Here is a 21131-nt window from a genome sequence, read left to right as displayed (position 1 = left end):
CTCTCCATTGCCTCGGGAAATTGGCTGATTCATGGACTGCACAGTAGTCTGTGCTCCACACTCAGCCCCAGGGGTGAGGGGGACATCATGGGCAGGGCTGGACCAGGCAGGCCCACTTACAGCTCCCTCAGTGGCAGGTGCAAGCACCTATACAAAGGGAGAATCCAGTAGGTGGCAACTAAGCTCCCAGAAGTGTGCCTAGGCACGAAGCTGGGACACCTCCCCAGCCCCAAGTTCTCTCCATAAGGATGGAGCAGCCTAAACTACTAATCCAGGAGAGTGAGTACTCCAGATGCCCAGAGATCTGCCTGGGTGTGAAGATGAGAGACCCCCCTGCACCAAGATCTCTGTACAGGAAGAGTGAGGTAACTCAGGCTGCTGAACCAAAAAAGCAGGTGCTCTGAATTCCTAGAGATCAGCCTCAGCATGGTGTGGAGAGAGCCCCACTGCACCAGAATCTATGCCCAGGAAGGGTTGAGCAGCTCAGGCTGCTGAATCTGGTGAATGGGTTCTCTAAATGCCTGGAGATATGCCTGGAGATCTGCCTTGGTATGGAGCAGAGAGGGTCCCACTACACTGGAATCTCAGAGGAGCAGGATGAGGCACTCTACAATGGCACCTGCAGACCAGTTCCAGTTCACCAAGCTGACCTTGGCTGCAGGTCTCACAGCGCAGAAGAAACTGCAGCTGTAGCAGTTCTCCTCCTGCCCTAGGCCTGCAATGGAGGAAGAGCACAATTCCAGCACCTACTGCTGAGATGCTTTCCACAGTTCTGACTGTGAAGGTCTCTACCTGACTCCAGAATGAGTGCTCCAATCTCTGGCCCAAGACTAAAATGCCTGTGTAGCCACCCTGCCAGGTCGCTGAACAATGGCCAACTTTATATGTACCCCCACTAAAAATGGAATCCTGCTCTTGGTTCTGCATCTGGATAAATGTCTGCAGCCTTTCCTGGTATCTTTCCTTCACAGTGTCTTCGACATTTCCCCAGGGATTGGGAGACACAAAGTGCTCTCCCTCAGCCTGGGTTGCCAGGATCCCCAGTGAAAAGGTGAGTCACAGAGGGAGACTCTCTGCCTCTCTCTGGTAGCCAGCAGAGCTGAGGAAAGCTAGTCTTTGAGCCAAAGAAAACATAGAAAAATAGACCCATCAGAGAGGTGGAGAGCCTGGGATGGAGTAGGTGTTATGGAGATGATTAGAGGACACTCTGGAATAAAACAGACCAGCAAAGCCAAGGGATGGTCCTATAGGCAGGCATTTTTCACAATGACTAATCTAGGTATTGAAAGCATATGTTAGCTGACTGCATGCAGGGATCTCTAAAAAGATGTATCTTTAAGATAACAGAGACACTCAGTAGCAATACAGGCATCTTTCTATATTATCCTTATCTTTATCATCAAGTAAATTTTTTAATTATATAAACTTCTGTTTATGCCCTTCTTTCAAAGACACTGCCTCCAAAACCCAACTTCTGGAGAGGCCAGGAGCATTTGCGGTAGGCATGGAGCTCACTGCACTATTTACTGTATGTATTCAGGGTCCTCCAGCCCCCTGCCACCACACAGCCTTCTTAATGTAACATCTAACCTGTAACTGTTTCTGGAGCCAACACATCCTCAGTTTTGAGCTTTGGCAAAAAAAAAAGTGATATTGAAATCAATAACCTGCCCTGAACTTTCTAACCTCTCTTCCCTCTTGCAGATGTTAGCTTTTAACATAAGGATGATCTCTTTTGGAACTGTGATCTGTTTTCGCCCTTGACCAGCTTATGCTGTTCTTGACAGCATCTTCTCACTCACACATCATAAGAAGGAGGAAGAAAAAAAAAGGAGGAAGAAGAGGAGAGGAGGAGGAGACGGAAAGGGAGAAGGAGAGAAAAGAGAGATAAAATTAAAAAGCTTCCCAGGAACTGAGGAAAATCTCCCTGGTTAAATTTCTCAAGAAAACTTTAAACCAGTTCAGTTTCAAAAATAAGGTTAATGTTACAGTATTTGGAATTGGAAGATGTTTCCCTAAGGAATCAGGGAAGGAACACATCTCCACCTCATCATTTGTGCAGACAGTTGTTTCTTCAGGAAATACCTCTTTAGGTAGCTCCCCATTCCCTACCCTCAGGATGGACCCTACATCCTGTCTCTCACTACTCTCACTAGTGGACTGGAGCAGAAGTTGACCGTGAGGCACTGATTAAGCTGACTGAGTCCCCTCTTTCAGCTATCTAGAATTGAGATTGATGTTAGCCTGTACCTGTTGCTACCTGAACTAAGGAAACCTGCTGGGAGGCCTGAAGTAGCCACATTCTTACACACACACACACACACACACACACCAAAAAGTGGATGGATTATTATGCAGAGAAGAAAGTTGAAGATGTCGTGCCAAAAGAATAATAGATAAGAGACCCCAGAAAAGCGAACCCAGAAAAAAACAAAGATAGCAGAAATTGACACACCTGACTAAACTGTCTGCCACAAGACAGCCTTGCACTTCCAATTATATTTCCCTTTGGCTCAACCAGGTTTTGTATTTCTTCTTTCTCTCCATGAAAGCATCCCCTACTACGTTTTAAAGTGGCAGCCATTCCCTAGGGTGTACTCACTGTTCAGCTACAAACACCTTTTCCTGAAAATGTTAGCACCCAGTTTAGGTAAACGCTCCTCCTCCATGGTTTTCAACCAGATTATGAGCAGCCTGAACACAGCTATTAAGTCCGTTTCACGTCAAGACCAGCATAGTGCTCAGTAGTGTCTTTGCGGCTTAATTCAGTTGCATTGAGGGGTTTATACCTCCTCAGGGTCAGAAGAGGCAACTGCAGGTCTCAACACACCCCAGAGTCATTTGCCTTCTAATTAAAGTGAGAACTAAAGGATATCTTCCCTGTGCTTTAATAGAAGAGGAGCTATTTTGATAATTTATATATCAATATAATTACGAGAAGTAAATCTCTCTCTAGGACACATGTGTAATCAAGTAAACACCATAGCTTTCTTAGAGGCAATAGTTATTCTTATAATTTCTATGTCAACTTATTTCTTCTTTGGAATTTGGCTATGCTATTAGCAATGAAAGAAGTATTAGAATTGGATAAGATTTTAAAAAATTTTAAAAACCTTTAAGTGTGCGTGAATCGATATTATTATGAAAAAACTGGTATTTTTTAGCAAAAACGTGCTGTAAGATTGCATGATAAATGAACATGAAGTACCACTGTTACTTTCTCTTTGAGTTTTCCAGTGCCGGTCTCTCATAGAAAATTCACATTGTGTTTGATGCTATATATAGCAAAAAGAGATAGAAGATTTTTTTTTTTCTCTCTTGAAAGTCATTGATCCACAGAAAAAGCACCAACATAATCAAAATTCACTTTACAGTTGCTTTTCAACCCCTGCCTCTGCTTCCGTGGCTCGCGGCAGCTGCAGCCTCATCCTGACATTTTCTTGCAGTTATTTTTTTCATCTTGTCTCCTGAAAAGACAGGAGACACATATACTGCCAGTATTCTTACATGTACTGCATGGGCATGTTGTATGCAAAATTCATTGTACATAAATATTTGCGTTTTCATGGGCTGAGTTTCCACACTTTGCATCAGAATCTTAACTAATAATAATTGCCAACATTTACCCCACAATTAGCACACACCGAGCACTATTAGAATTTTACATGTTACCTTATTTAATCTTCACAGTATTCCTACAGATAAGTATTATTATTATGTCCATTTTATAGGGAAGGAAACTAAGACATTAAAAAGTTAGCAACTTAAGAAAAGTACAAACGAGGCTTGTTAGTGCTGAATCCAGAATAGAAACCCCAGCAGTCTGACACCTCACCCCAGGCTATATTTTGAATGACTTGGCTTTTTCTGGCTTCCTTAAAGGGTCCCTGATGTACAATTAAAATATCAAAGCAGACCTGGAATTTGGAGCTGCCAGGCCTGACCTCTTGCCAATGATAGGACACTCAAATCATAGCTTTGTCTTTTCTTCTTTTTTACACGCACACGCATATGCAAATACATACACAGGCACTCGTAATAAAATGTGCCTTCACTAACACAATGCTAATTCATGACTTCTGGTTTTTATTTCTGTGAAATGATGAGTTTAAGGCCATACATCGAATTGATGGTTTTGTCTAGGTGCGTACAGGGATTTTTAATAGTTATAATTAATTTCATATGAATGATTAGAACCTTGATTACCTTCTTGAATCAGAAGTAACTTAATATTTTGAATAAACTCTAGAGTGTTAGTTCAAAGAAATACTTACTCTGTCATTAAAAGTTATACTCTGCAGAACTGTTTGCTCCTATAAGAAATGTTCTTGGTATCTTTATAGGTATGGATAAAAAGTAGGACATGAAAATTATTTGCCTAGCATCATTTTATCAAATTATTAAACTAAAAAGAAAATATATTTACTTATGAAATCTTGAAGAATGAAAAATGCAAATTGTTTCTGTATCTATCTAAAAAGATGTAATAAAGTATAGCATATTTCAGGACATAAGTGTGTAGATGAAAGACTGGTAAATATTTCCTACCTATAAAAACTGATTCTGGTTATCAGATAGTGACAGATGCTGAGCCCAACAATTTTACATTTATCAATTTACCTAAGTCTCATACAATCCTATGGGGCAGGTATTAGTTGTCTCCTTTTATAAATGAGAAAAAAAAAAGACCCAGAAAATAAAAGGCTTGTACATTATTACTCAGCTGCAATAGAGACCTCTCTTACTCCAAAGCTTTAAATAAGGTTGGCACATCCACGTTCCTCCCACTAAGCAAATGGCAATTCCCACACTGCCGGCAACCTGGTAGCACCCACCTCAAGATCTCAACAAGCTCTGACCTTGCTCTGACCACCTAAGTACTCAGGAGACCAAGATTCCCCTCTAGCCCCCCAGCATCTTCCATGGCCCAGATCCAGCTGGTCAAGACCCAGTTTTCCCCCTTCAGATCACCCCAGTCATAGCAATCAATCTGCTTAGAACCCCTCCTTCTCCCATGGAGGGCTTTCCAAAAGTGACTGTTTTTTGTTTGTTTTTTTTAAAACAAGTCTCACATCTTTCTCCAAGAACTCTCCTAGATACTTACATAATGTTTGCTATGGGCTCAGGAGTATAACCCAGAGTGCAGCTGATCTGTGATAGACTCCCAACTGCTATTATTCTATTTTCTAGTTGTCACAGTACCTCAAATTGGCCAGGTGACAGGAAGTTTCTACAGACATGTATCCTTCAGGTTCCTCTTGACATCAATAAATACTCTCCCTCTTGAACTGATGGCTAAATTAATACCAGTTTGCTATGAGAGACAGAGAGAGAGATGGACAGAGAAATGGAGAAGGAGAAGGAGGAGGAGGAAGACAAGAAGAAGGAAGACGAGGAGGAAAAGAAACAAGAAGGAGAAGAGGAGGAAGGGGAAGGAAAAGGGAAGGAAGTAGGAGTGCAGTGGCAAAATGATGGCTCACTGCAGCCTAAAACTCCTGAGTTCAAGCAATCCTCCTACCTAGGCCTCCTGAGTCACTGGGATTACAGGTCACTAGCTTTCTTCATTAGACTTTTATTTGGGGAAGGGGGCAATCACTTAATAAGCAGAGTCTGACATTTGCTTGCTAGATACTTAGAGAAAATTCATTCATCTGAAGAAAGCTCAACCAATCGCTTCCCCCATTAAGTCAACATCAGTGCAGATATAATTGTCATCCTTAGAGTTTATTCAGGGTTAAATGTTGTCAAGCTACGGACCAGAAAGGTATCTAGCACAGTTACCCCCTTTATAAAATCATATTTTATATTGCTTTTATAATATTCTGCACTGGTGAAAATCAGCACTTGCATTTGTGGACATAAATCAGCTAGATAATTGAGGTGTAAAAAATAGGCTTTGGACCTTGCCAAATCAATCAGTAACTGAGACTCAAGGTATGCTTTGGGATCATTTGTCTGGGTAATTCTAACAAAAACAACAAAATCCAAACAGATCTCAGAGAAGTTAATAAAGAACTCAAAGCGGGCATATCCATGCACCATGGAACCAACCACAACCAAAAATAAAAAGGCAGATGAAACAGAGTAAGATAAAGGAACAAGAACTCCAGCTCCAACAAAGGCAAACATCTTAGGATTCTGGTGCATGTCTGTCCTATCTTTCCTGCCTCACAGCAGTATCTACATAGTTTCTGACTTCCTTAGATCTCCCTCTCATTCTCTGTCATAAACTTGGTTTTTCTACTTGAAGACACAAAGGTGGTGTTCCCAGTTTTGGCCTTTGATGCTCTTTACATAGAAATTTTACAAATTTTCCGAATTTTCAAGTCTGTAGTTATTCCCAGTAACCCCCCGCCCCCCACCCCCACCCCTTGATGTGACCTCACTCCCTTCGATCCCAGGAATCTCCAGGGGGATCACCTCCTCCATCAGTGTTCCTCTATCAAGCTATTGTCAAGCCATATTCCAGCCTTAGTTTACAACTTACCCATAATAGGGGATGAATAAAGCTGCTTAAAATATTCTAGACCTAAGGTATTGGGGGCTATGTGAATGATTAATGTGGCACAATAAGATAATGGCTTATTCAGACTTAGCATTTGGATTCTGTTCTCAGCCAAGAACTACCTCCTGTTTGTTCCCACTAAATGTCCATTGTAATTTCTGAACATCGTGGAAAACTCAGGTTTTTCTAGGATATGTGTATAGCCTAGAAGCCACAGAACATTTATCCACTAAATCAGCCATGGCTGCATTAATCACACTGTCTTTCAAGAAACCCCAAGAACACCTTACACTGAATACATTTGGAAGGCATGGCACCAACTATTTTATGCCACCTCTGCTTCAAATCTAGTCCAAGGCATCTTGCCAAGTGGTGCTGGAAAAGGTATTCCACAACCAGGAATTGCTTTGCATGGTCAACTCTGAGAAGGAAAATTTGAAACTGCAGGAGCCACTTAGGAAAGCAGATCTAATTGGGAGACCTGATATGTGGCCAGGTCAACTGTGCCATTCCCAAGGCTCAAGAACGCTGGCTTCATTCTCGTCCAACTGGCACCAGCTCACAGAGGACAGGCCACTTACCAGCAAATAAAGGAACAGATTTATTCTTCCTGCCCCCTAAGAGGAACAGCTGCACCTGAACAAACTTGCAAGGTTAGGTTTGCATGTGGTTTACGAAAACCTTCCCCGACTCCCACTCCTAACAAAGGCTGAAGACAAATCTAAGCCAGGTTTTCTGGCTTTGGCCCACTGCTCCATGTGACAGCTCCTTGCACCTCGTTCTCTAACCTCATCATTTAGCTGTTCCAACAAGGTCCACTTCAGGACAGGAAAAAGAAGTTCTCACATATCTCTCATTGCATCGATGCCAGTTCCTTTTGCACCTGGGATCTCCTTGGGGGCCTCTTAATCGAAGTCTGACTAAGCCTGACCTTGCCTTGGTTTATGAGGGTAATGAAATTACAGCCCCAGGTGGGACGGCTGTAGGTGCACGTGCTCGGCCATTTGGAGCCTTGTTATTTCTGTAATTTGTCACATGCTGTCTCCTGCTCGAGGTTGTACTTTACAACCTAATGAATTTGTTCTCTTATTAAGACAAATCTTGTCCATGCCAATCTAATTAAATCTATAAAATTAGCCTGGAAATTTTAGAAAAGTGGGCTGCAATGTAGCTGCTTTTCTTTCTTTCTTTCTTTTTCTCTATTTTAAGTTGTTGGACCAGGACTGATTACGATCTGGAAAGCTGGTGGAAAGAACAACTAGCTGGGGGACAGAAGACCTAGGTTTTATTCCAATTCTGTTATGTGATCTTGAACAAGTTTCCTCCTCTCCATGGGTGTTGGTCCCTTGACAATAAAATTAATGGTTTGAACATATTAGTGTGAATAATACTTTTTCATTTATTGAGTTACGTTACTACATGCCAAATGTCTGCATGAAAACTCTGCAAGGTGGATGGAATTGTGTAGACTGTATGAATACAGTCATCACACATCAGAAAACATGAATGTTGCACCTAAGGCCAAACAGTGAAGATGGTGGTGATATATGACTCCAAAGCCCATTCATACACTTCCAAACAGACAGCCTACACTCTTTTACAGACTATGAATCTTGGGGTAAAATTTGTAAGTGGCTGAAGTTAGTTACAGGTCACAAGGCTGAGTTCCATCTATAGCTCAGTTACTGACTCAGAGATCCTAGACAAGTTTATTATCTCATTGTCAACCACCGCCATAGCTAATCTTTCCTTGGCACTCAGGGCTCAGAGAATGCAAGTTAACAGGGTGTACTTTAAACTCTGCCAAAACATAGGCACAAGAAAAACTGAAGTAGAGAAAAATGTTATACTTTCATCTAAAAGGGAGGAGAAAAATAATTGGTTTTCTGAATACAAAATACTGATCCCCGATGTGAACCTCACACTGCTGTGAATAATATCTACCAAGCTCTGGGTTTCACCAGTGTTTATGAAGAAATTTTTTCAATGAAAAATGCGATCATAGGTAAACTTGAGAATCAGCAAATGGAGAGCTTGGTCTATACTCTCAGTGAAAATACATTTTTCTGGTGGGCTCCCCACAGCAGATTAAAATTCCATTCGATATCTAATAAAATTATAAGTCTAATGTAGAAACACAGAAATCAGTACTTTCATTTTCAGAGAGTTTTTTTTAGCAATTATTTGTTCAAAGATTTAATTCAAACGAGTTACTATTACGTGAAGAAAAATGAAGTGATCTACCCTTGGGTAGGGCATTTGTCTGCCTATGTGGAAACAACAATAACAAAATATCAGTTTCTTTCTTTACTTATTTCTTATGCCTTTACTCTGGTGAAACAACACATACAGAAAAGTACCCCAAAAATGTTCAGGTCTATAATTTCTAAAACCACCACACAGAATAGGAAATAAATGGAACACTACCAACATTCTTGAAGCCTCCATATACTTAACCCCAGTAAATAGCCCCTCCGTGCCCTCCAAAAGTAACCAATGTATTTTCTTTTTAAAGTAACATTTACTACCAACTTTACTGCCCAAAGGGTGCCATTCCCTGTTTTCGTGAACTTCATATAAATGGGCTTATATAGTATATATTCTTTTATACCTGAACTCTTTAATAAAAAATGTGTTTGTGATATTTACCCATGTTGTATGATGCTGTATTTTGTTCATTTTCATTTCTCTGTACTGTTACATTGTATGTATATATACTATATGCATAAATAAACCAAATATACCTCTCTACTGTTGATAAACATTGGAGTTATTTGTACATTGGGCTTTTATAATAATGTTTCAATAAGCAGTCTGGTATGTTTCTCTTGCGTACCTTGGTATGCGTACCTTGGTATGCATATCTAAAAGTAAAATTGCTAGGTCATAGGATTTACATATCTTAACTTTAATAAAGACTGCCAAAACATTTTCAATACCAACTTAACTCCTACTGACAATGAATGATTGAAAGTTCTCCTTGTTCCACATGCCCAATACATGGTGTTATCTATCTTTTGCATGTTCACCATTCTGGCAGCTGTGTAGTGACATACTATGCTTTAAATAAGCATTTTCCTGAAAACTAATGAAGTTGAGAAACTTTTTATGTATTTGCTGGCCATTTGGATGCCTATGATCCACCTGAAATTAATTGTTGTATATGTCCTAAGATAGAGATAAATTTTCATTTATTTCTTATAAACATCCAATTACTTTGACAGCATTTATTGAAAAGATCCTTTCTCCACTGTTCTAAAGTGATACCTTTACTATGAACCATTTGTCCATATACATATGGGTCTATCCCTGGGATTTCTTTTATATACCATTGGCTGACTTGTCTATCCTCCTATTATTGCATCGATATCTCAGTGTTTCATTTACTATATAATTATAATGACCTTTGATAAGTGGTAGAGCAAATCTCCCTACTTGTTTTTATCCTTTAAGCTTTGACTATTCATAGCCCTTTGCAAGAACTGTCTTATCAAGTGCCACTGAAAAGTAAAACCAAATAAAATCTGATAAAATTTTGAGTGGGATTGCATTGATCTAGGATCAACTATCCAGAATTAGTTTAGGGACTATTAGAACCTGGAACTTCCTGGCAAGTTCATCACTCTTTAATTTCTGTCAGAAATGTTTTATAGTTTTCTGTGTAGTGATGTTGGCTGTATGTTCGATTCACTCCAAGGTAGATAATCTTTTGATACGTGTAGAATGCATCTTTTAAATTTTTGCATTTTCTGTTGTTATAATATAGAAATGCAATTTCTTTATTGGCCTTTCATTTAGCAAATGTGCTCAGCTCAGTTATTAATCTTATTAAATTCTTTCACACCACCCACTGTCCCCAGCAAGGAACCTCCTAACTGTAGCTCTGAAAGAGGTCCCAAATACTAGGCTCAGTTCTCTGGGCTTCCATCTTTCTCCAAGTCCTGGCCCTCGCTGCCATTGTTTGTCAGTGTTTATCAATTCCTTCCAATAAACTTTTTTTAAAGCATTATATAGCTTTTCTGCTTGCCCTCAGTAAGATGGTTAATCTGAATTATCTAACCTTTTATTGCTAAAATTAATATCAAGTTTTTCAACACAAAACATTTCAAACGTAAACACAGAAAGGTTCTTCTCATTAAACTACTCTTAAAGTTAAATTCTCCCTTAGGTCTAAAGTTTGTTGAAATGGGAGATGGGTGGAAAAAAATGGAGAATGAAGTCAAAACTTTTAAATCAGTTTCTGTACTATTTACAATAGATTAAAAGGAAAAATCATTACATAAAAGGAAATCATTTTTGCTAGTTTGTGACATGTTATTTTAATCAATAAAATCATAAAACTACTGTTAATAAAAATAAATATCAATTAATAAAAGATTAATTGTTCCAAATTAAAATTGTTATTCATATACATTTGGGTATAGAGCCAGTGATTCAATCTCTCTCTCCCTCTCTCTCCTCTCCCTCCCTCTCTCTCTGTTTGTGTATATAATATGTATAGATACACACACACACATAGTGTCATTTGATATATATACACACACATACATATAAAATGTATTATATGCACACATTATATAATGATCTTTCTGTGTGTGTGTATATAGTGTATATATAGAATGTGTATATATACAGTGTCTATATATACAGTGTGTATATACACAATGTATGTGGGTGTGTGTAAATGTATACACACACATAAATACATATAAAATTTTTTGGTTTGTTTACCAACTTAACAGGCATGGGATATGGTCTGATTTTATTTCTCAAAAATATTCATTGTTATGCCCTATAGTTAAGTCAAATGACACGTTGCTGTTATATGAAGAGCAGAGTAGTCCAATAATAAGCGTAAACATACTCAAGGGGTTAGGAGGAATCCTACTATATTTATTTTCCTTCTTGGCTTAGGTTTTTTGATTCAGATTTTCAACATCAAAAGGGCAATTCCATTTCTGTGATTATTTCTGAGCAAAATAGTAATTATACAAGCCAGATTTTACCTGAGAAAATTTGTAGAAAATTTAATATTACTATTTAGATCCTGAATGCTTGATTTAATATTACTAGTTAGATCTTGAATGCTCAAAATGTAGCTGGTTTCTTTAGATAAAGCACGGAGCATAAATAAGTAACTACAAGGGACATTTCTAAAATGAGAAATTTTCAAAAATCATTTCTTTTGTCATGCCCTACTACTTTAAAATGTGCCAAAAATCCAAAAGCAATTGATTAAAGAGGCAGAATATGAACATTATTGACAAATAGGAATTCGGTGGGCCTTTAGGACCAAAGAAATTTTAATAAATTGTCTTTTGTTAAAGAAGTTGAAGAAATAAATAAAAATAAGCTTCATAAGGGATAAATGAGAAATACAAAGGTTCAATAATTGGGAGAAAATAGAGCTATGCAAGGACGGGGATTCCTGATGAAGCTAAACAATGGCTGTAGTATAGGAGGTTGAAGAAGATACCAGCCAGGCGCAGTGACTCACGCCTGTAATCCCAGCAGTTTGGGAGGTCAAGGCGGGCGGATCACCTGAGGTCGAGAGTTCGAGACCACCAGCCTGACCAATGTGGAGAAACCCCGCCTTTAATAAAAATACAAAATTAGCTGGGCGTGGTGGTGCATGCCTGTAATCCCAGCTACTTGGGAGGCTGAGGCAGGAGAATCACTTGAACCCAGGAGGCGGAGGTTGCAGTGAGCTGAGATTGCACCATTGCACTCCAGCCTGGGCAAAAAGAGTGAAACTCCACCTCAAAAAAAAGAAAAGAAGATACATGGGACAAAGGGAGCTGTGGGCCAAGCATGGGCTCATTGAATGTTGCCCACGGAGGGGAGACAGCTGTGGATGATGAGGGCCAAGGCATGATGGGGGTACAGGTGCAACGCAGAAGGTCAAAGACATGAGAGACCACGACGTGGAGTTACCCACTTAATTATCATGGCAGGGACTAGGGAAGAAAGATTTTGAGTCAGGTGCCAAATTCCCCAATACATGAGTGAGGACAACAAAAGGGCTGGAAAATAACAGTAAAGCTAGAAAGAGGTAGTTATAACTCAATAGCCTAAGCCCCCAGAAATTAAACTAAGATTTTGTTTATATTCTTAAATATTTTCTCAATGCAATAAAAAATATCTAAATTTAGGCAAGACATTCTCCCAAAGTGAGTACTAGTTGAGGAAAATACTGCCTGCTCTAAAATAGTTTCTCCCACAATCACATGGTCGAAAAGATGTTTCTTTAACAAGCTGGCCACATTAAGCAATGTACCAGAAGCTGCCGGTATAACAACAGCAAACCAGGCCAATGGCAGCAACCCACCTCATATGTCAGCAATAATACAACATAAAGCTTTACTGACAAAATCAGGAGAGGGGCTGGATTTGACCCGTGGGCCATAGTTTGTCAAACCCTGATCTCACTTGTCTTTAGATGTCCCAACTCAGGTTTTACAAGAATCTGTGCAGAAGTTTCATCTTCTCTTACAGCCACTTTGTAAGTGAAGGAAATGGAGCTGTTTCTCTTATGTCTAAATAAATTATATGTTTAGGCTGGGCATGGTGACTCATGCCTATAATCCCAGCAATTTGTGAGGCCAAGATGGGTGGATCACTTAAGGCCAGGAGTTCAAGACCACCCTGGCCAACATGGCAAAACCCTGTCTCTATTAAAAATGCAAAAAAAAAAAAATTAGCTAGGAGTGGTGGTGCATGCCTGCAATCTCAGCTACTTGGGAGGCTAAGGCAGGAGAACTGCTTGAACCCAGGAGACAGAGGTTCCAGTGAGCCGAGATTGCACCATTGCACTCCAGCCTGGGTGACAGAGTAAGACTCCGTCTCAATAAAATAAAATAATATGTTTAGATAATCCAATCAATCAACTAATAGGGTTTTTGGGAAAAAAGAAACCTGTAAAGTGGGCAGACATAAGTTGAATCCCAAAGCTGAATTTGAATTTTGAGTTTTTCCAGTGACTACAGTGCCCTTAAATGTAATGACCAAGAGATTTAGTGTGGTGGTGAATGTCACATCACAGCTTTCAAGCAAACAGCTCTTCACACCTGTATTTCTTGTTGTATACTAATCTTCCCAGTCTAGAAAATGATTCCTTAAGACAGGTGGTGTTTCACTGAGGCTTTTAGCTTCTTGTCTTCGGACACAAGCTAAGTCCTTGCATATCTGAGGGTGTCACCTTCTACCTGGAAACCAGGGCTGGTTAGAAGGCTCCCAGTCTTGTTGCTTTGGGGTATCAGTTCTAAATGCTTAAACAAATGGGTCATGAGACTGAAATGAGGTCTGTAACATCTTTGGAGGCACACTCCCTTCTGATGGATGATCTGAAATGAAAATATTTTAGAGCCTCCTTTCAGCAGAATAATAAATTCTGTGTTTCCAATCATGAAAATTGAAATTATAATAGATAGCATTCTGTCCCACTGTTCATGAGATTTAACTCTTCAGAGGGCGCAGTAAATATAGCCCATTAAATAATACAGGCCACACAATGCTGACTTATTAAAACTGAAATGTCACTTTGGGTTTGAATTGATTTTTTTTTATTTGAGGACCTCTTAGGCTTGCAAATCAGAACTGCCTGCTATTCGCAAGTCTGAAGGAGCTTGACTTTCCCAGGGTTAGTTTTATAAATGCAGATTGATGGGGAGGGCTAGTGTTGGGTCGGGATCAAATGGCCTTCTCTAGGGGACTTGAATTATTCATGAATATCCATGTGTTTTGCATTTCTTGCTTAACACTGCGGAAGGTGGGGACAAGAGGAAAATGTAGCCAGCTGTGAACACAGACTGCATTCTTGAACAGGGTTAGCAGTTAGAGGAGGGTAAGGGTGGACAAGGGTGGGGGCTGAATCTAATTTTATAGGAATTTAAATCAATAAACCTTGAAACTAAACAACTGGCCAATAGCTGACAATACCAAGTCTTATGGTATCTACTGTTTATTTTTGACAAGTTGTGTACTCTATGCAAAGGTAAAAAACAATAAGTGAATTGCCTATCTTCTGATTGTAAATATAGCTGGTTTTGGCTGCCCCTGCAATGACCTTGAGGTTGACTGACTATTTGGAGATGGGGAAGTGTGCAACTGGCACTTGAATGTAGGACCCAAGAGAGCCTATGTCCACTCCCAGCTCACCTTCCTCTTAGCTCTGTGACTCCCAGAATGTTCTCTACCATATCTGAGCTGCAGATTCCTCCTCTGTAAAATGATGCATTTTAAACCTCTTCAGTGTTTTCAAGTTCTTTTTAGATGCAGAGCACTTTATTCAAACAAAACATTTCCCGCAAGTCACACACACAGTATAGGTCAAAGCAAGGCTATTTAGACTGAAGTGGGGGCAGCGGCAGATAAGATGGACAGGCAAGGAGATACCAAAACTCTCATTTTCCTAACTTGGTAGAATTGGGAATTTCTAGATATTTTTCCTGGTCTCATTTCCCAAAATACCAGGCCTAGGAAATCGGGACAAACATAGAGCCAGCTCTTTTCCTAATTCCCAAAATACCAGGCTTAGGAAATCGGGACGGACATAGAGCCAGCTCTTTTTCCAGCTCCATGGTTGGCTTCTCACTGGCCCTTGTCCCTCTTCCCAGGATTCACAGGCTTTGTGTCTTACAAAATTCCTCAGCTTGAACACTGGGAATGGTCGTCTACTCAAGAGACTCTGAATCAGAATGAACCACACTAAAAAGACATTATCTTCAGGGTCCTCCTCTAACTTCAGAGGAATCCTGTGTGCGTACTCTATTTTGAGAGCAGTTAGAGAAGGAGGGAATGAAGAATGATGAAAAGTGAATAAAAGAAAAGATTCTGGGGTTAATGCTACAGTATTGCACCCGGCGGGCTACAGCTAAAACTCACTTAGTAATTTAGAGGAAAAATCAGCCACATCAGACTATACCAATATCTGAGAGCCAAAGGCAAAATTCTCTGTCTTTATTTTCCCTACCAGATAAATGCCTGTGAGGAACCAGCTGGTTCCCCTATGACTACTGGTAACCTTATTATTGTAGAGGTATATTCTGGGGTCAAAGAGAAGTTGTCCTTTGTCATCCGAGCCCTCATTTTGGTCTCAGCTCTGGATAATAAAACCATTTTATAATATTATTTTTCTGACAAACAGAAAATGCACCACCTTTTACCAGAATGCAAACTTCATCTAGAGAAGTGAGCCAAGAACGATATCTAGGGAAAACCCTGCTTTGGCCTCAAAACTATGTGACCTCTATGCTAAATGCAAAAAGGCAACCTCAAACCCCACCCCCCACCCAGAAAAAAAACTGTCTTAATTTATTTTTCTTGCTGTTAATTAAGGCTATCAGAACAGTGACCTTAAAAGTGTAACATCTCTTTAAATAAGGAGACAAAATAATGACCTGCCCTAAAGATCACCATGGAATGGATAAAATATGAATTGATTATGCATGCAATTACCCCAAAATTTGTTATTTTACAAAATTGAATTCTTTCTTGCTGAAGTCCAGTGCTGGGTAATTAAATGCAGACTGTACTTAATTTTGTCACAGCACAAATAGAGAGGTTATGGAAAGTGTATGGCTTCATCGTCATTAATATTCCACTGGTGTTGGAATAGATTAGCAAGTGAAGAACACAGCAGGTTAGGATTATGTGAATCTATTCGAACCCCACATAATGAATGTGGAGAAGAGTGATTTGAATGTCTAATATCAGTCACTCAGCGAAACAAAAAAAATTCTCATCCTCACTCCCAAGTTTTGAAAGAGCTGTTTATTTCATGAATTTTTACTCATGATTATAATCAGAACTACCAAAGTAAATTGTTAACAATTGCCAAGCTAAAGGGACTTATTTTTTTTTCTCTAGAAAATTCCTCAATTTCCCATGCTGTTGAATCCATATTTTGTAGCTCTTTCAACTACAAGGATTCAGAGCAATTGCCAGCCAGGGGGATTCAGATATGCTTCCATTTTAACACTCTCCTACACTCACACCTCCTGAGGCCCACATTTGTCCCTCTTGAATTCAACAGCCAGATGTAGTTATTTTCACTTTCTACTAGGGATGGCTAAACTGCACAGCCATTTGCATTGCTCTTCAATGAATTAGTCTAGGTAAAGTTATTCCAAAGAAGGAGTTAGATGCTATAATTAAGGGACTAAGGGAGGAAAGAAAAATGTCCCAATTCCAAGATGAAACAAACAGTATTTATCTGGAATCCTTGAAGGTGGAGATGGGGAATCAAACAACAAATTTTAGGGAAAAAGATTGACAGAAAATAGCAAAATTAATCATGAACTCTGGTGGAGAGGAAGAAAGGAAAATGAAGTGTTACAGGATTAAAGAGTCACAGGGAGTCAACTACAACTATGGGAAGGTCCTATAGTATCTCCCCTGCAGCCTCAGGAGATTTTCTCCCCGATGATGGCACCATAATTACAGAGAAACAGAAACAGATTTATCAGTAATTTTACCCAAGACTCTCTGAAGGGGCTTGACAACTATCATCATTTTCTACTAAGTCAAAGCTTCGACACTTCTTAGAATGTGAATACAGATAGAAAAAAAATAAATATACATATATATATATGAGTGACAAAGTTTCTTTCAAAGCAAGAGTCACTCATTTTTGACTCAACATTTTTGATGTTGTCAAAGCCGCCATCTTGACATTCCAAATAAATATAAGTAAAACCGTCCTTCATCTGCTGGACAATAGCACCAAGTGAAAAGCTCCCTGTATGTTGAAAATACTAATACCAAAATATAATAATTTTTTTTTTTGAGATGGGAGTCTCGCTGTGTCTCCCAGGCTGGAGTGCAGTGGCGTGATCTTGGCTCACTGCAAGCTCTGCCTCCCGGGTTCACACCATTCTCCTGCCTCAGCCTCCCAAGTAGCTGGGACTACAGGCACCCGCCACCACGCCCAGGGTTTCACCGTGTTAGCCAGGATGGTCTCGATCTCCTGACCTCGTGATCCGCCCGCCTCGGCCTCCCAAAGTGCTGGGATAATAATAATTTTTAAGAAAGGGATGAGAGAGGAGAAAAATTGCCTGGAGTTTCTTGAGTCTATCCACCTGAAAGCTCATATGGGAACTGGGTTTCTCATCCAGACTTTGCTGGCTCTTGCTTCCTCCTGCTCATATAGGGAACTCTGCTCTCTGTTAAACCTCCCCTCTGTCACCTATAGTTTTTAGGAGTTCCCAGTGGGTGCCTCTCATGTCCTCTTAGACATGGCTAACAGCATGCTTGGATTATCACTGCCAAATCCACAGGGAACGCACATCTCTGCTAGGTACCACTGCTACTGTCATCCATCTACCACCAATTTTGGCCACAACATTTACCACACAAAGCCACTGCTATGGGCTTTTGCCATTAGTGCTGAGAAATTTCTGCCATCTTCCTGCACATGTTGCAGAATTTCATTGAATGACGTGGATGAACTGGATGTCATTCTGTTCAGTGAAGGAAGCCAGGCACAGAAATATCACATGTTCTCACTCACATGTGGGAGATAACAAAGTGGATCTCATGGAGGTAGAGGGTAGACTGGTGGTTATTGCAGTCTGGGAAGGGAAAAGGGAAGGGGAGGATGAAGAAAAGTTGGTTAAGGGATACAAAAATATAGTTCGATAGAAGAAATAAGTTCTACTATTCCATAGTATGATAGAAAAATTATAGTTTACAATAATTTATAGTATATTTCAAAATAGCTAAAAGAGAAGAGTTTCAATGTTCCCAACACAAAGAAAAGATAAATGTTCGAGGTGATGGATATCCTAATTACCCTGATTTGATCATTACACATTATATGCATATATCAAAATATTACATGCACTCCAAGAATATTTACAACAGCTACATATCAATAAAAATTTTTAAAACAAGAATTGCATTACATGTAGCTGCCACTTCCACCACCTCCTCCTCGATAGCGCCCCAATGATCAGGTCCCCATGATGCCGAAGCTGGACAGTGATTTAGGGGAAAATTTTTCTTCTTCCTCTTTACCCTCTGATAAGGCAGTATCGGCTTACCCTAACTTACATGTTTTTGGTTAAATAGTATTGCCATATTTTATTTTAAGTCTTTTGTCAGCTTATGACCAAGACAAGGGTCATTCTTTGGTTGCTGAGCTGGAGTCTAACTCAAGTGTTACGTATCACTCAGTGCTCTCATCACTCTGCTCCTGCCCTCTGGCTGTAAGGGGTGTTGTGCTTGACTCTCTTTTCCCTTAAAATAAGTTCTTATCTGGGATACTCTGATGCAAATTCCTGATGGACCTGCTCCACTAGTCCATCAGACTTGCCCAGCCTAGTATTCAGGTGTAAAGACAACATAGACCCAACCAGGGATTCCACGACAAACACTAGCAAGAACAATTCTTCACATCCACCTAGCATGTTTATCTTTTTAAACATACGTCCACATTATTCTCTATTAATCCTTTTGTACTGCAGCATAGCTCAGGGTTGCAATTACTGGAACACTCCCTAATTCTAGAGAACTGGCCTCATAGGATGTTTCTGGGCATCTGACTAAATAGAATCCAGTGCTAATGCAAGAACTAATTTGCAATCTTGGGTTTTTAAATTGTAGCTCTCAGCCACATGCTAAAGTACCATTCTATAAATACTGAAGGATATTTCTCTTGTTTTCTGCAGGGTGATAACACTAAAATCCCCACCCAATCTGGCCATGGGGTGGTTAAAAGCAAAGAGAGAAAACCTCCGAGCTCCAGGGCATATCTAGCTGCCTTGTTACCTCGGGTACTATACTGTACTGTAATTTATTTTATACATAACTCTGTTCCCCACCAGCTCAGGGCTCATGTCTATCTTGTTCATCATGATATCCCCAGCATCTAGCCTCATATCTGACACAGAATACTCACAATACATATTTTTGAATGAATGACTTTAAGATCTTCTGAAGTTTGAGTTACAAGAGTCTTTCCTCATTCATTTTTGTTTTACCTCCACCGTCTTCCTTTTGTGTGAAACTTACAAATGGCAGGTACTAAATAAATAATTGATAACAGAATTCTATTTATTTCTCTGGATCTGACACATACACAGAAAAACACTGATTTGCTTTTCCATTGGACTGACAACATAAAGATATTCATATACCTTACATAGGGAGCTACAATTCCAAACAGGATATATCTTTAGAATTTAGGAACAAAGACATTAATTATCATGCTTTCAATACTTAAGTCTTAAATATAAAATGAATGAGTTTTGACAAAGTGGCCCCCACCAGAAAGATAGTTTTCAGATGTGCCAATGTAGGACTAAGGTGTTTCCCAGCCCTCCATCTATAAAGTCAAGGTGTTAACACTAATCTAATTATGGAGTCCTTTTAGGGAAAAAAAATGACTAGAATGATGCTGTAAACTTCATCAAGGAGGAAATGTCCTTTGCAAATTAGCAGGCTGGCTCTCCAGCCAAGTAGATGTTCTGTGCATAGTGTGAGTCAGTCTCTGGAGTTCAATCATCTCTGAGTAGCCTCTGTAGAGCACAGGGACTATATCCATTAAGAAGCCAAGCCACCATGACGCCCAGAAGCAGCTGCCAGCTCCTCTTCATGTCTGTGCAGCTGCAAAATCATTCCCTATGTGCAATGATGCCTCCTGCCTTTCTTTTTCTCAAGTGTTATGACCTCGGGCCATGTTTATCCATAAAGCTCCTGTTTCCTCATTGCAAAATAGCAGTTACACTCAAAACCATGCCCCCCCACCCCTTACAGCCTAAATTTGTGACATTGCATTAAATCTTTTGTCTGAAACTCTTCCTTTGGAGGTCAGTCAAATGTGAATCTATAATTCTATGATTTTGATTTCACCCAATATTGAAAGAAAGTCCTATCAGAGAGCCTCACCTGTATCCATCAAACATATTGCTTCATGTGTCTGGAGGAGTTCCAAATGTGAGTGCTGACATCTCTGTGGCTGTGTGTGCTGTTGGCCAGGAGTGTCAGGGAACTGACACCTTATAGGAGCAGCCCACAACCAACCAATGACTCTCAAGAGTTGGAGTACAAATTCCCCAGTCCTCTTGCCCTCAGCTGGGTTCATTTCAAGTCCAAGTCTTGGGTTCAACACCATGTTCTATAATCTCCTTTCAGGATCAACTACCAGAAGCCCACAGTGGCAGCTAACTTTACAGAGCACACTCTATTTTCTGCCTTTTCTTCCCTGGATCACTCCCCACGCTCTACACAGCCCCAATAAATTATTTGTACCTAAATTATGTCTCAGGGTCTGCTTTTAGGGGAATCTGAACTAACATACATATATATTGAACTAAATTGAAAGTAATGTTTCAAGAATTTGAGTGTTTTTCTGTTTGCTCTCTTAACCTCCAGAGAGTAGAAGGGATGAAGAGTCACTATCGTAGGAGGTGCCTACATGAATTGGATGTTATTACCTGGCTGCCTTCCCTGCAGGGTAAACAGCCTAACACAGCAGTGTGTAAAACTATCTAATCCTGATGCTGCCCCGTGCAACCAACAAAATGTTCTCTCTCTGTGTTCACATCACAGTGTGATGTAATTCCAGACGCCCTCAGAAAAGCTGCAGTTTGTGATTAACACAGCAAAGGCAGCCTTACAGCTCCTA

This window comes from Pongo abelii, chromosome 16 (genome assembly GCF_028885655.2).
Source record: "Pongo abelii isolate AG06213 chromosome 16, NHGRI_mPonAbe1-v2.0_pri, whole genome shotgun sequence".
In the NCBI taxonomy this organism is placed as follows: domain Eukaryota; kingdom Metazoa; phylum Chordata; class Mammalia; order Primates; family Hominidae; genus Pongo; species Pongo abelii.
This window is presented reverse-complemented; position numbering follows the sequence as displayed.